Source organism: Capricornis sumatraensis, chromosome 3 (assembly GCF_032405125.1).
Source record: "Capricornis sumatraensis isolate serow.1 chromosome 3, serow.2, whole genome shotgun sequence".
Classification (NCBI taxonomy): Eukaryota; Metazoa; Chordata; class Mammalia; order Artiodactyla; family Bovidae; genus Capricornis; species Capricornis sumatraensis.
Window position 1 is genome coordinate 13,127,277 of NC_091071.1, and position 13,127 is coordinate 13,140,403.

General features: G+C 41.4%; 1 protein-coding gene and 1 non-coding gene across 2 annotated transcripts in view; both read right to left on the reverse strand.

Moving 5' to 3' along the window:
- The window catches only part of CALN1 (calneuron 1), a 452,352-nt gene that overhangs the window by 17,470 nt on the left and 421,755 nt on the right, over positions 1–13,127 (reverse strand). The gene's annotated exons all lie outside the window — the stretch shown is intronic.
- Positions 6,477–6,548, reverse strand: TRNAR-CCG (transfer RNA arginine (anticodon CCG)). Its single transcript has one exon. It is a non-coding gene; the product is annotated as a tRNA-Arg (tRNA).

Genomic DNA, 13,127 nt, shown 5'->3' on the forward strand with positions numbered 1-13,127 from the left:
TGGGTTTTTCATCACTAGCGCCACCTGGGACGTGACTAGCAAGTCCCAAGCCTTCTCTATGCAAACTTGCCCCAGCTTTTCAAGACATCAGATGAGCAGTTTTCCACCACACTCAGCTTCAAGCACACTTGTGAACTTGCAGGAACTTCTCAGAATTCAGGGAGTGCGACATTCCTCGCTCCGTCGAGACTCCTGGTGAAAAACACGCCACCTGCTCGTTTGGCTTCTTCCTGCTCATCCAGCCATCTGCTATCACCCCTCCACACCTCACGTACTTTGGAGTTGTGTCACACTTCAGACAATGCATATGTCTCTAGAAAGTTTTAAACCTTCCAAGAAAGCAGCAACTCTCATCTTGCTCTAAGTATGTATCTTGTTCTAACAAGATAAAATGAGCGTTTGCATGTTCAAAGTCATGTTTATGAAGAACAGCTGAGAAAAAGGTGTAACGTTTCCACTTATGTTCTTCCCCTGCAAGGGAGATTAACCTTTCCACTCCATTTCTATCAGATTTGGTTCTATCACTTTTTTGGCCAATGAAATGAGAGTAGAACTCACATAGGGTATTATCGATTAGACACTTTAAGAGCCATCATGTGGTTCTAGTCTGTGACCTTTTCCTTCTTCGATGAGAACAGCATGCCCTAAAAAGAACAGGTCCCAGAATGAGGATAAAGTGGAGAAGACAGCCATAAAGGAAAAGTAATGTGAGTAAGAAATGTCCTATGTCATTATTAGCCACAGAGGTTTGGGGCTTCTTTATTACTATGGTATAACTTGGTTTGAGTCAACAATACAGAAATTGGTACATAGAAATAAGAAGCTACCATAACAAAAATTCTAAAATATGATGTGTAGATTCCTGGGTCAGGCAGGCAGTAGAAAATAAGAAAACAGTATTGGGGGCTTCCCTGGTGGTCCAGTGGTGAAGAATCTGCCTTGCAATGCAGGGGACACCAGTCTGATCCCTGGTCCAGGAAGATCCCACATGCCTCGGGGCAACTAAGCCCATATTCCACACCTGGAGAGTAGCCCCTGCTCTCTGTAACTATAGAAAGCCTGCACACAGTGACAGAGACCCAGTGCAACCAAAATTAAAAAAAAAGAAAATGGTATTGGTGGCTGGGAAGACCCATGATACGCAGTAGCAAAACATTTGGTAAAATTGTTGCCCGTGATAACTCAGAGGGTAGATACGTATTGAATGAGTCTGTGGCTTTAGGTAAAAAGCTTGGGAGGCAGCAGGGTCTAGTTGCAAGTTGCAACTGGTTGCTCATCTATAAGAAATAAATGAACTCAGAGTGAAATAAACCAGATGATACCTCACTGTAGTTTTGATTTGCATTTCTCTAATAATTAGTAATGTAGAGCATCTTTTCATGTGTTTATTGGACATCTTTATGTCTTTCCTGGAGAAATGTCTGTTTAGGTCTTCTGCTCATTTTTTGATTAGGCTCTTTGTTCTGATATTGAGCTGTATGAGCTCAATATCAAACGGAGATTAACCGTTTACCGTATTGTTTCATTTGCAATTATTTTCTTCCATTCTGAGGACTGTCTTTTAATCTTGTTTCCTTTGCTGTGCAAAAGCTTTGTCACCTCACACCAGTCAGAATGGCCATCATCAAAAAATCTACAAAGAATAAATGCTGGAGAGGATGTGGAGAAAAGGGAACCCTCCTACACGACTTACACAGTTGTGTCTGAGTCTTCATGACCCCATGGACTGTGGCCTGCCAGGCTCCTCTGTCCATGGAATGTTCCAGGCAAGAATACTGGACTGGGTAGCCATTCCCTTCTCCAGGGATCTTCCCAGCCCAGGGAATGAACCCAGGTCTCCTGCATTGAAGGCAGATTCTTTACCATCTGAGCCACAAGGGAAGCCCTCCAGAAAGTGAAAGTTGCTCAGTTGTGTCTGGCTCTTTGAGACCCCATGGACTGTGGGCCACCAGGCTCCTCTGTCCATGGAATTCTCCAGGGAAGAATACTGGAGTGGGTAGCCATTCCCTTCTCCAGGAGATCTTCTTGACCCAGGGATCAAAGCCGGTTTTCCTACATTGCTGGCAGACTCTTTACCACCTGAGCCACCAGGAAGCAGAACTAGGGTCTAATCTAATCAAGTAACATTCTTCACCTCAAGGTCTGTTCAACAGGATTTCAGAATTGCTGAGGCTTTGACTGTTGTGTATCTTCCATTGTTTGTTCTCAGGATGAGAACGTTCTTGGTGGTTGGCCCAGCTCTGCCATTTTATACACGTGTGTGTATGGTGGCAGGGGAGGGTAATTGGTCTCTGTAAGTTCATATGTCTCCAGATCAAGAGAAGTCATGCACATCTTGAGATTCTAGATCTTGAGTCTTCTGTTGTACTCAGGTGGGACTTCTGAGTGTCTTCCTTGGGGAGGGGATGAATACATTTTGTGGCCTAAGGGAGGGAAGTGAATATTTAGGAGCAAGAGTGTGGGCTGCAACAGGTTATATTATTTCCAATGATTTCTTCCCCTTTCCTGTCAGAGGATGTCTCCTTGCCCATTAGCACCAGGCTTTGGCCAATAAAATGAGAGCGAAATTTGTATACGAAAGTGATGGAATTCCAAGGAAAAGTTTCAAACCCATCAGTGTGTCCTCCCATTTCTCTTTTTCTTCTGCCACAAAAGCACATAAATAGGGGGGTGTTCCTTCATCCTGGCTCCCAGAGTGAATGCAGCATGGAGCTAATCCACAAGGGGCGTACAATTTGAGTGAGAAAAAAACTCTGGTTGTCAGCTACTACGCCTTTGGGATTTCTGCAGTATAACTCACCCAAGACTGAATACAGAGGTCAGTGATTGAAGTTAGACTGGACCATAATGAAAGGAAGTTTGAGACATTTTTTTGAAAATGTCCTTTAAATTGTTTTTTAAAAAGAGACATTTTTTTTCTCCCTGATTTCTTTATAAAGCGATTGCCACCTTCCTTTCAATAATTTAATTGACAAATTAAATTGGGTTACTGGAACTTGCTGGAAACCTAAACGACTCAAGCTCAAAGCCATTTAAATGCGTGAGAATAATTGGAGGAGGAGTGTGTGTGTAAGTGGATTTGTTTTCTGCATCACAGTTTAATTGACTGTGAAAGTGAATTCCGAGATACACTTAGGGTTGACCCATGACATCATCTCCCTTTAGATTTGAGAGGAGAATGTGTGGTTGTTAGCCTGGATGTTGAGAAAAGCCTGGAAAAATGTATGGTGAGGATGATGGACCTCACAGATGGGAAATTTGGGGTCCCTCTGCCACGGTTAGAGACTAAGAGTGACAACATCAAACAGGCTCTGAGAAAATGAGCAGCCAGTTCCTGGAAGACCAGTCGAGGGACTGCAGTGTCTGAAAAATTGTCCCCAGCTGAAATTTGCTGAAATTCAGGTATTAGGTGAAAAGAACTTCAAGGGCTGTAAAAAGAGAAGGAAAAATGGAGATTCCAGAAATCTATAGTTTTCCTTTTATTTGGTTCTCTGGGTCAGGTTGAATGTTAGAATACTACGATTTAAGCAAAATCAGTTGAGTAGAATTCCACGTTTTCTATATTGTCATAATAGATCTTTTACACGTTTGAAAGAAGTCACTATAAAACAGTATGGGCACAGCGCCAACAAGTACTTTTTCCATCATGGCCAATCCATTTTTCTTGAGTCAATTTTGAAATTATGTCCTTTCTCAGAAAACCAGCAGAAAGGTTTTCATTATTGTTAGCATGGAACCATGCACAAGAGCACCACAATTTTACATTTCTCTCAATACTTCTTATATCTCCTTTCGTCCTTTTAGCCCGATTTGTCTTCCTTCTAGGTGTGACTGTTGTTGTTTCTTCTGTTTCTAGTGGGTCATGATTCAAGAACGTAACCTGTACATCTGCTGGTTTCAGGACTCTAAGGAGCTTCCCAATGTGGTAAAGTCTCTGTAGAGTTAATTACACAAACATAATGGCCCTTGTTAATTGTATTATGTAGCCTTATAATTATAATCTGTATCTCCTGTAACTTGAATTGTCAAAGACCACGAGTAACGCGTTACAGTCCGTGGAAAAGAATCGCATCTCCATATATTGTTTTCTTAGTCCTAATATTTTTTAAATGAGGCTCTTCTTTATAGCAAGACGACTGAGTTCCTCATTCAACAAATGATTATGGAGGCCAGCTCCACACCAGACACTGTGATGGAGACAGAGAGATGAGCAAGACATTGATCTCACTCTCAAAAGGCAAGCAAACGAGCGATTTCAATTCAGTGGGATAACTGGCTGTGACAAGGGCAGCCCAGGATGGCTTGGAAACCCCTGGGAAGTGTCCATCAAACAGCCATATGCTGAGTTCATCTAAGGACTTGGAGCAGAAGGGTTTTGGGGATGAGGTGAGTTGCGGTTGAGGTGCTAGTCAATGCATGCCTGTACGCCATGAGGAGGAGCTTGGTTGCTGCTGTTGCTTCCATGCAAGTATAGTTGATTTACAGTGTCGTGTTAGTTCCCGGTGTAGGGCCAAGTGATGTAGTTATACACACACATACATATACATATACATATGTGTGAGTGTGTATATATATATATGTTCTTTTTCAGATCCTTTTCATTATAGGTTATTATAAGATATTGAATATAGTTCCCTGTGCTATACAGGACGTCCTTGTTGTTTATTTTATATATAGTAGTATGCACCTGTTAATTCCAAATCCCTAATTTATCCCTCCCTCCCTCTCCCCTTCGGTAAGTCTAAGTCTGTTTTCAATGTCTGTGAGTCTGTTTCTATTTTGTAAATAAGTTCGTTTGTATCTTTTTTTAAAGATTCTATGTATAAGTGACATCATAGGATATTTGTCTTTCACTGTCTGACTCACTTCACTTAGTAGGATAATCTCTAGGTCCACCCATAGCTTGGTTGGTTGTTTGTCTTCCTGACCCCAGGGATTGAATTTGCATCTCCCGGATTCTTTACTGATGAGCCATTGGGGAAGCTGCCAGGCCCAAGAAGAAGCCACTTCTACCTGAGGCGTCACATTAGCAAATCAAAACCTACATAACTTTCATGTCCCTGTAAACACTTCTCTTGACCAGAAACCCAGGATGTCCAGTCAGCCAATTCCCAAATGCCAACCCAACTCTGGGCCTTCTCATCCCAAACAAGAGTGACCTTGTGACCCCAGCCAATCAGCTATTTTCTATGTTTCTCTTCCTTGTTCTTTATTCTCATCTTACAAAAGCTTCCTGCCTTCTGCCCCATGGTGTTGTTCTCAGAATGGAGACTGTCTGCTTCATGAAGCATTAAATAAAGTTTGCTGATATCACCAGAACTGTCTTCTTTAATCATTTTTTAACCATGGGCTATGGCGACAGAGAGCATTGAAGCGCTGTGTAAGAAAGAGGTGGACAAGGGGAGTTGCTGTGTGTGGAAGTTGAAGCTGAATGAACTGGTTAAGATAACACCAGGTTTTATGTTCAGCTGAATGGGAACAAAGGGAGAACAGTCTTGAAGAGAAAGGTGACATGTGAATTTGTGGATGTGGGCATTGGCAGTTCCAGAGGGACAACCCAACAGAATAGCCCAAGAGGCAGTAGGTCGCACAGATATGGGCTGATGACCTGAAAGTTATTCACATACAGATGAAAATAAAAGTCATCAGAAAGGATGGTAACACCTGGGAACAGTGTACTGAATTCGAAAAAGCCCAGGCATTGGGAGGATATCAAGATAAACAGATGGGCAGCCTCCATTACAGAATGGGCAAAGTGTACATGATATTAGGAATTATAATAAGTATATATTTTGGTCTTCTGTCCATTGTTCCTGACTCACAGCTCCTCAGACCCTTGGAATTTCTTAAGTGAGGAGAGCAATGGAGTCTTTGTTATCATATTCTCTTGTCCTCAGTTCCTGAGAACCATAAGCAGGTATCTGGTTATTCGTAACAAGCCCCTGTCATCCACAACGGAGTTTATGTTACTGAGGTGACTTTTGGAAACCCTCTTCCCTGGTGCCTCAGATGGTAAAGAATCTGCCTGCAGTGTGGGAGACCCAGGTTCAATCCCTGGTTCAGGAAGATCCCCTGAAGAAGGGAATGGCAACCCACACCCATTCTTCCCTGGAGAATTCCATCGACAGAGGAGCCTGGTGGGCTACAGTCTGTGGGTTGCAGAGTTGGACATGACTGAGCAAATCTCTGACAGACAGACGAAAGATGGAGATGGTCACCAGGAGAATCAGTCATAAATAGCTGGAACTCTCAGTCTTATCTCCTGCTATGCAGGGAGTGGAGAAGGGCTGGATGTTGAATCACTCACTCATGGCCAGAGATTTAATCAATCATGTTTATGTCATGAAAAGTGAAGTTGCTCAGTCGTGTCTGACTCTTTGCGACCCCGTGGACTGTAGCCTACCAGGCTTCTCTGTCCATGGGATTCTCTAGGCAAGAATACTGGAGTGGGTTACCGTTTCCTTCTCCAGGGGATCTTCCCAACCCAGGGATCGAACCTGGGTCTCCCGCATCGGAGGCGGATGCTTTAACCTCTGAGCCACCAGGGAAGCCAAGGTTTTATGTCATGAAACCTCATAATAATTCAAAAGGAGGGGGTTCAGAGAGCTTCTCAGTTAGTAAACCAGAATGCATCCATGCTCTGCCATGCCAGGCCCCCAGCTCCATGAATTAGATGCCTCTTTGTTCCATATATCACCCTATGAATCAGGCCATCCATTTGTATCCTTTAACACCCTGTAATAAACTGGTAATCTAGCAAGTCATGAGAATCTAGCAATCATGAGAAATGCTGGGCTGGATGAATCACAAGCTGGAATCAAGATTGCCAGGAAAAACATCAACAACCTCAGATATGCAGGTGATACCACTCTAATGGCAGGAAGTGAAGGGGAACTAAAAAGCATCTTGATGAGGATGAAAAAGGAAACTGAAAAAGCTGGCTTAAAACTCGACATTCAAAAAACAATGATCATGGCATCCAGTCCCATCACTTCATGGCAAATTGAAGGGGAAATAGTATAAACAGTGACAAATTTTATTTCCTTGGGCTCCAAAATTATTGGATGGTGGATTAGTGGATGGTGACTGAAACTATGAAATTAAAAGATGCTTGCTCTTTGGAAGGAAAGCTATGACAAACCTAGACAGTGTACTAGGAAACAGAGACACCATTTTGCCAACAAAGGTCCATATAGTCAAAACTATAGTTTTTCCAGTAGTCATGTACTGATGTGAGAGCTGGACCATAAAGAAGTCTGAGCACTGAAGAATTGATGCTTTCTTATTGTGGTGCTGGAGATGACTCTTGAGAGTCCCTTGGACAGCAAGGAGATCAAACCAGTCCATCCTAAAGGAAATCAACCCTGAATATTCATTGGAAGGACTGATGCTAAAGCTGAAACTCCAATACTTCGGCCACCTGATACTCATTGGAAAAGCCCCTGATGCTGGTAAAGATTGAGGGCAGGAGGAGACAGAATGAGATGACTGGATGATATCACCAACTCAATGGACATGAGCTTGAGCAAACTCTAGGAGACAGTGAAGGACAGGGAAGCCTGGTGTGCTCCAGTCCACTGGGTCTCAGAGTTGGACACAACTTAGTGACTGAACTACAAGTAAGTAAACTGGTTTCCTGAGTTTTGTGAGCTGCTCTAGCAAATTAATAGAACCCAGGAGTGGGTTGTGGGAACATCTGATTTATAGCCAGTCAGTTAGAAGTACAGGTGACAACCTGGACTTGTGACCAGCATCTGAGGTAGTGGAGGGGGTGAGCAGCCTTCTGAGATTGAGCTCGTAATTTCTGGAATCGGATACTGTCTTTGGATAGATAGTGTCAGAACTGAGTTGAATGGTAGGACACCCAGCTAATGATGAATTGCTTGGTGGTGGGGAAAAAAATCCACACATTGGAAACGGGTATAGAATTGTGGTGTGCCTTGTTCTTAATATACCCAATCCGTTATTAAAAAAATATTTCAGTGCTTTCTGTTTGAAAAAAGTCAATTTTTACATCAACGTGGCTATGCTTGTTTTCTCTCTGTGTGCATTTTCTATTAAACGTCTCTCTTCATTTCAGCTGCTCAATTGTGTCTGACTCTTTGCAAATCCCATGGACTGCAACACACTAGGCTTCCCTGTCCTTTACCATCTCCTGAAGCTTGCTCAAAGTCATATCTATTGAGTCAGTGATGCCATCCAACTATCTCATCCTGTTGTCCCCTTCTCCTCCTGCCTTCAATCTTTCCCAGCATTAGGGTCTTTCCCAGTGAGTTGGCTCTTTGTTTCAGGAGGCCAAAGAACTGTAGCTTCAGCATCAGTCCTTCAGTGAATATTCAGAGTTGATTTCCTTTAGGATGGACTGGTTGGATCTCCTTACAGTCCAAGGGACTCTCAAGAGTCTTCTCCAACACCACAGTTCAAAAGCATCAATTCTTCGGCATTCAGCCTTCTTTATGGTCCAACTCTCACACCCATACATGACTACTGGAAAAATCATAGCTTTGACTAGGTGGACGTTTGTTGGCAAAGTAATGCCTGCTTTTTAATTCACTGTCTAAGTTTGTCATAGCTTTTCTTCCAAGGAGCAAGCATCTTTTAATTTCATGGCTGCAGTAACTATCTGCAGTGATTTTGGAGCCCAAGAAAATAAAGTCTGTCACTGTTTCCATTGTTTCTCCATCTATTTGCCATGAAGTGATGGGACTGGATGCCATGATCTTAGTTTTTTGAATGTTGAGTTTCTTCACTCTCCTCTTTCACTTTCATCAAGAGGCTCTTTAATTCCTCTTTGCTTTCTGCCATAAGGGTGGTGTCATCTGCATACCTGAGGCTATTGAAAGAAATGCCTCTTGTGTTATATTAAACACATTTCTTTATAAAGGCATGATTCTTGGCATAGACAGAACAAATGCATGGATACCAAGGGGAGAAGGGAGGATGAGATGAATTAGGATATTGGAATCGACACATATACACTGTTGATATTATGTGCAAAGTAGGTAACTAATGAGAACATACTGTGTAGCACAGGGATCTCTACTGGGTGCTCTGGTGACTTAACAGGGAAGGAAATCCAAAAAAGAGGGGCTACATGTAAATGCATGGATGATCCATTTTGCTGTTCAGCAGAAACTTAACACAATGTTGTAAAACAACTATATGCCAATAAAATTTTTAAAAATTCATGTTCCACATATTAAATCAGAAACATGTTAATAAAAATAAAACATTTTTTATTTTCATAAAAACCAGGAAAGAATTTACAACCAATGAGGACCACATATAAGGAACACCTAACTTACTAGGTAACAGGTATTATCCTAAACATTGAAGGAAATAAAGACTCATGAGAATTAAGCTGAAAAATAAAAGGCATGACTCTTGGGAGGGATAACTTAGGAGTCTAGGATTAAACTACACACACCACTATATATAAAATAGATCACCAATAAAGACCTACTGTAGAGCACAGGGAACTATACTCAATATCTTATAATAACCTATAATGGAACAGAATCTAAAAAGGAATAAATATATAGTATATATACATAAATATATAACCGAGTCATTTTCTATACACTTGAAACTGACCCAACATTGCAAAGCAACTGTTTCAGGAAAAATGTTTTTAAAACTTCAAAAAAAAGGCATGTTTCTTATAAAGACAATAGAGTTCGATTCAAAAACACATCTAACTTGAGATTCTTTGCCTTCCATGGTGGAGTCTAGTTCCATTTTCATCTATCGTTTAGGCAAGTTTGACTCTGCTTTCGTTGTTTTATCTCCTGCTTTCTAGCCTTCATATCTTCCTTATGCTTTCCTCGCCTTTTTGTCTTTAAAAAAAGAAAACCTACAGTGTTCCTCGTTTTGATTATAGTGGTGGATATCTTTCCATTTATCAAATGCGTTACTTAACTCATAATTTCTTATATTATCAAATTCAAGAAATTGAATTGCATTTCCTCATCTTTCTTTACGTATGATAAGAAAACTCATAAACCTTCATGTTCCTATCTCTTACCCTAAACTTTAAAGTCTTTGTAAGTTTAATTTGAGATTTATCATGGCACATTTTCTACTGTTTTCATCTTGTTCTAGAACAGTATTTGGCACCCACATTTAATTTTGTAACAACATTTCTAACAGCCACTGCTGCCTCGTTGTATTTTCATTGACTTCAATGCTCAGTTGCTCTTTTCTATGACTTTCTCAACCCCGAGTACCTGATTTCCATCCAATTATCTGCTATCAAAACTTTAAAAAAAAGTTTGACAATGAAACATTCGTGAACATTACCTTTTCTGAGTTCTTATAATCTGAAAAGACTTAGCTCCATTCTCCAATTACCACAACAGATGACTTAGTCTTGTAGAAAATTCTAGAACTGCATAAAATTTCCCCTCAAGCTCCTTTGGAATGTCTCCAGTTCCTGTGTTATTTATTGTGGGGGAGGAGCAAAGAGACTGGCCTAACTGTTCACTTTGAAGATATATATTTTCTTCTACCTAGATACTAGTAGGAATATTTTATTATCTGTGAAACTAAAAATAAATGTTTTCCATACTCTGCTAAATGATGTCTTTGCATTAATCTTGGCTGGAGTTTCACGAGCAGGCTTTTATTAATAATTTTTACACTCATGTCATTTTCTGCCTCCTCTTTCCTGACAACCACTTTAGATCTTGTCTTTCTCCTGTTCTATCTGATACCTTCCTTTCTCCAGAACACAAATGCTTCTTAGATTTCTATTCTTTGTTTCCAAAGTTTTCATCTTTTCTCTAATAATTTTCATCACTTTGTTTTGAATTTCATATAACTTTTTTTTTTTTTGCACTGTTAATTCTGTTCCTACTGTCTCTAGGGGAGATTTTAATTCTGCAGTGTAATTTTGTTTCCTTCCCTAATCTTATTACTTTATATCATTTATTGTATTATGTATTATATTATTATTTTATTTATCCATTCCTTTTGTGCCCCACCCCCCCCCCCCATGGTTATGGTTGCTGCTGTGGAAAAAAAAAAGATCTAAAAGTCTCTTGCATGACTTTTTTTTTTTTTTAAATTGGGGTACAGTTGCTTTACAATGTTGCATTAGTTTCTGTTGTACAATGTATTGAATCAGTTATGTATATACATATACCTCCTCCAGCTTGAGCCTCCCTCCCACCCCAACCCTATCCCAATAGGGTCCTCTGTGATAACCCAGAGGACCAAGCTGAGATCCCTGTACTATATACAGCAGCTACCCACTAGCTATCTGTTTTACACATGGCAGTGCATGTAAATTAATCCCAATCTCCCAATTCATCCCACCCCTCCTTGCATCACTTTTAAAGATTAAAATATTAAGGAACATGCGACAGACCTCTTCTACAATTCTCACATGATAACTCCTTCTCTGCGCTCTTTTCCTTAGACTTGCTAAACTGTAATTAAACCAGTGCTATGGTTATTATTGTTTCTAAATACACAAATGAGAAACTGGTGACCCAAATGCTGGATTTGCCAATGGAGAAAGTGATGAGGATGTTTTGGGGCCCTACTGCCCAGACGGTTGTGAGGATTCTGACTGAGCATCAGGCACTGTGTGTGTGTCGGTGAGCTCAGTGCACAAGTTTTATAGCCATTCCTCAGCTGCAGCTTTGTGATACAGATCATCTCTTGCTCAGGAAGCCTGGTTCTCCTAAAGCAGGAAGATGGCTGTTCATCCCTGATTGATCTAGCCCAGCGATTCTAAAGTGTGTTCCCTGGACCAGCAGTCATCTGGAAACCAGTTGGAAATGCAAACTTCCAGCCCCATCCCTATTCCTCCAGGGTTGAATGTGTTAGGTAGTTAAAAAAGGAAACAGGAGTCCAGGATGGCGGTGGCTAAAAGACAAGGAAGGGAAAAGCCCACAAAAATAGAACAAAAGAAGGTCCAAGGACCAGAGTGAGGACCTCAAGTAGAACAAACACTCCTGCCCAATCTACATAGGGCAGGCCCAGGGGGAGGAAAAAAACATATAAAAAGAGGAGCCAAAAGGCGGGGGTCTCTCTCTCTCTCTCTCCCATGCGCTGGTGCGCTCCTCCACTCTTTTCTCTTCACGTCTTTGGGTTGGCATGCCCTCATGCTTCGAGGATGGATTCTCCTGCTATCTTCTAAATAAAATAGAGCTGTAACACTGATTTGTCTAAGAGCTATAACACGGTTTGTCCAAGACCTGAGAGCTGTGACGCGCCAAGGGCTTTAATGTCCATCACTCCAAATCTTTACTGTAACGAGACAGAACCGAGGAGCATACACTCGCCTGACAAATCCTAAAGGAAATCAGTCCAGAGTATTGATTGGAAAGACTGATGCTGAAGCTCCAATACTTTGGCCACCTGATGCGAAGAGCCAACTCGTTGGAAAAGACCCTGATGCTGGGAAAGATTGAAGGCAGGAGGAGAAGGGGATGACTGAGGATGAGATGGTTGGATGGCATCACCGACTTGATGCACATGGGTTTGAGCAAGCTCCGGGAGATGGTGAAGGACAGGGAAGCCTGGTGCTGCAGTCCATGGGGTCGTGAAGAGTTGGATCCAACTGAGTGATTGAACAACAACAAAGCCCCATCCCAGACCTGCTGAATCACAGGCTCTAGGGGTGGGTCCCAGGAACCTATATCTGACAAACTCTTCAGAGGATTCCAATGTTCACTCAAGGTATATAGGTAAATATGTTCACTCAAATATACCTATGTTTGTACAAAGGTATATAAAGTTCTAGTTCAAAAAGGAGACCCTTCTCCCAGCATGTGGCTGCCCACCGTGGTGGTAAAACATCCAAGCCTTCTGTGCTTTCCCCCTCATCGTACACTGGGAATTATCATCTCTAAATAGGTGCACTGGGTGATTGCAATGGACATATATACATAATTGATACTATGTATAAAAGAGATAACTAATGAGAACCCACTGTATAAGCACAGGGAACTCGACTCAGTGCTCTGTGGAGTCCTGAATGGGAAAGAAATCCAAAGAGAAGGGATATACGTGTATGTATCGCTGATCCACTTTGCAGTAAAACCACAACATTGTATAGCAATTATGTTCCAATAAGATTAATTTAAAAAAATAAATAGATGCATAAACAGAGGAATTCA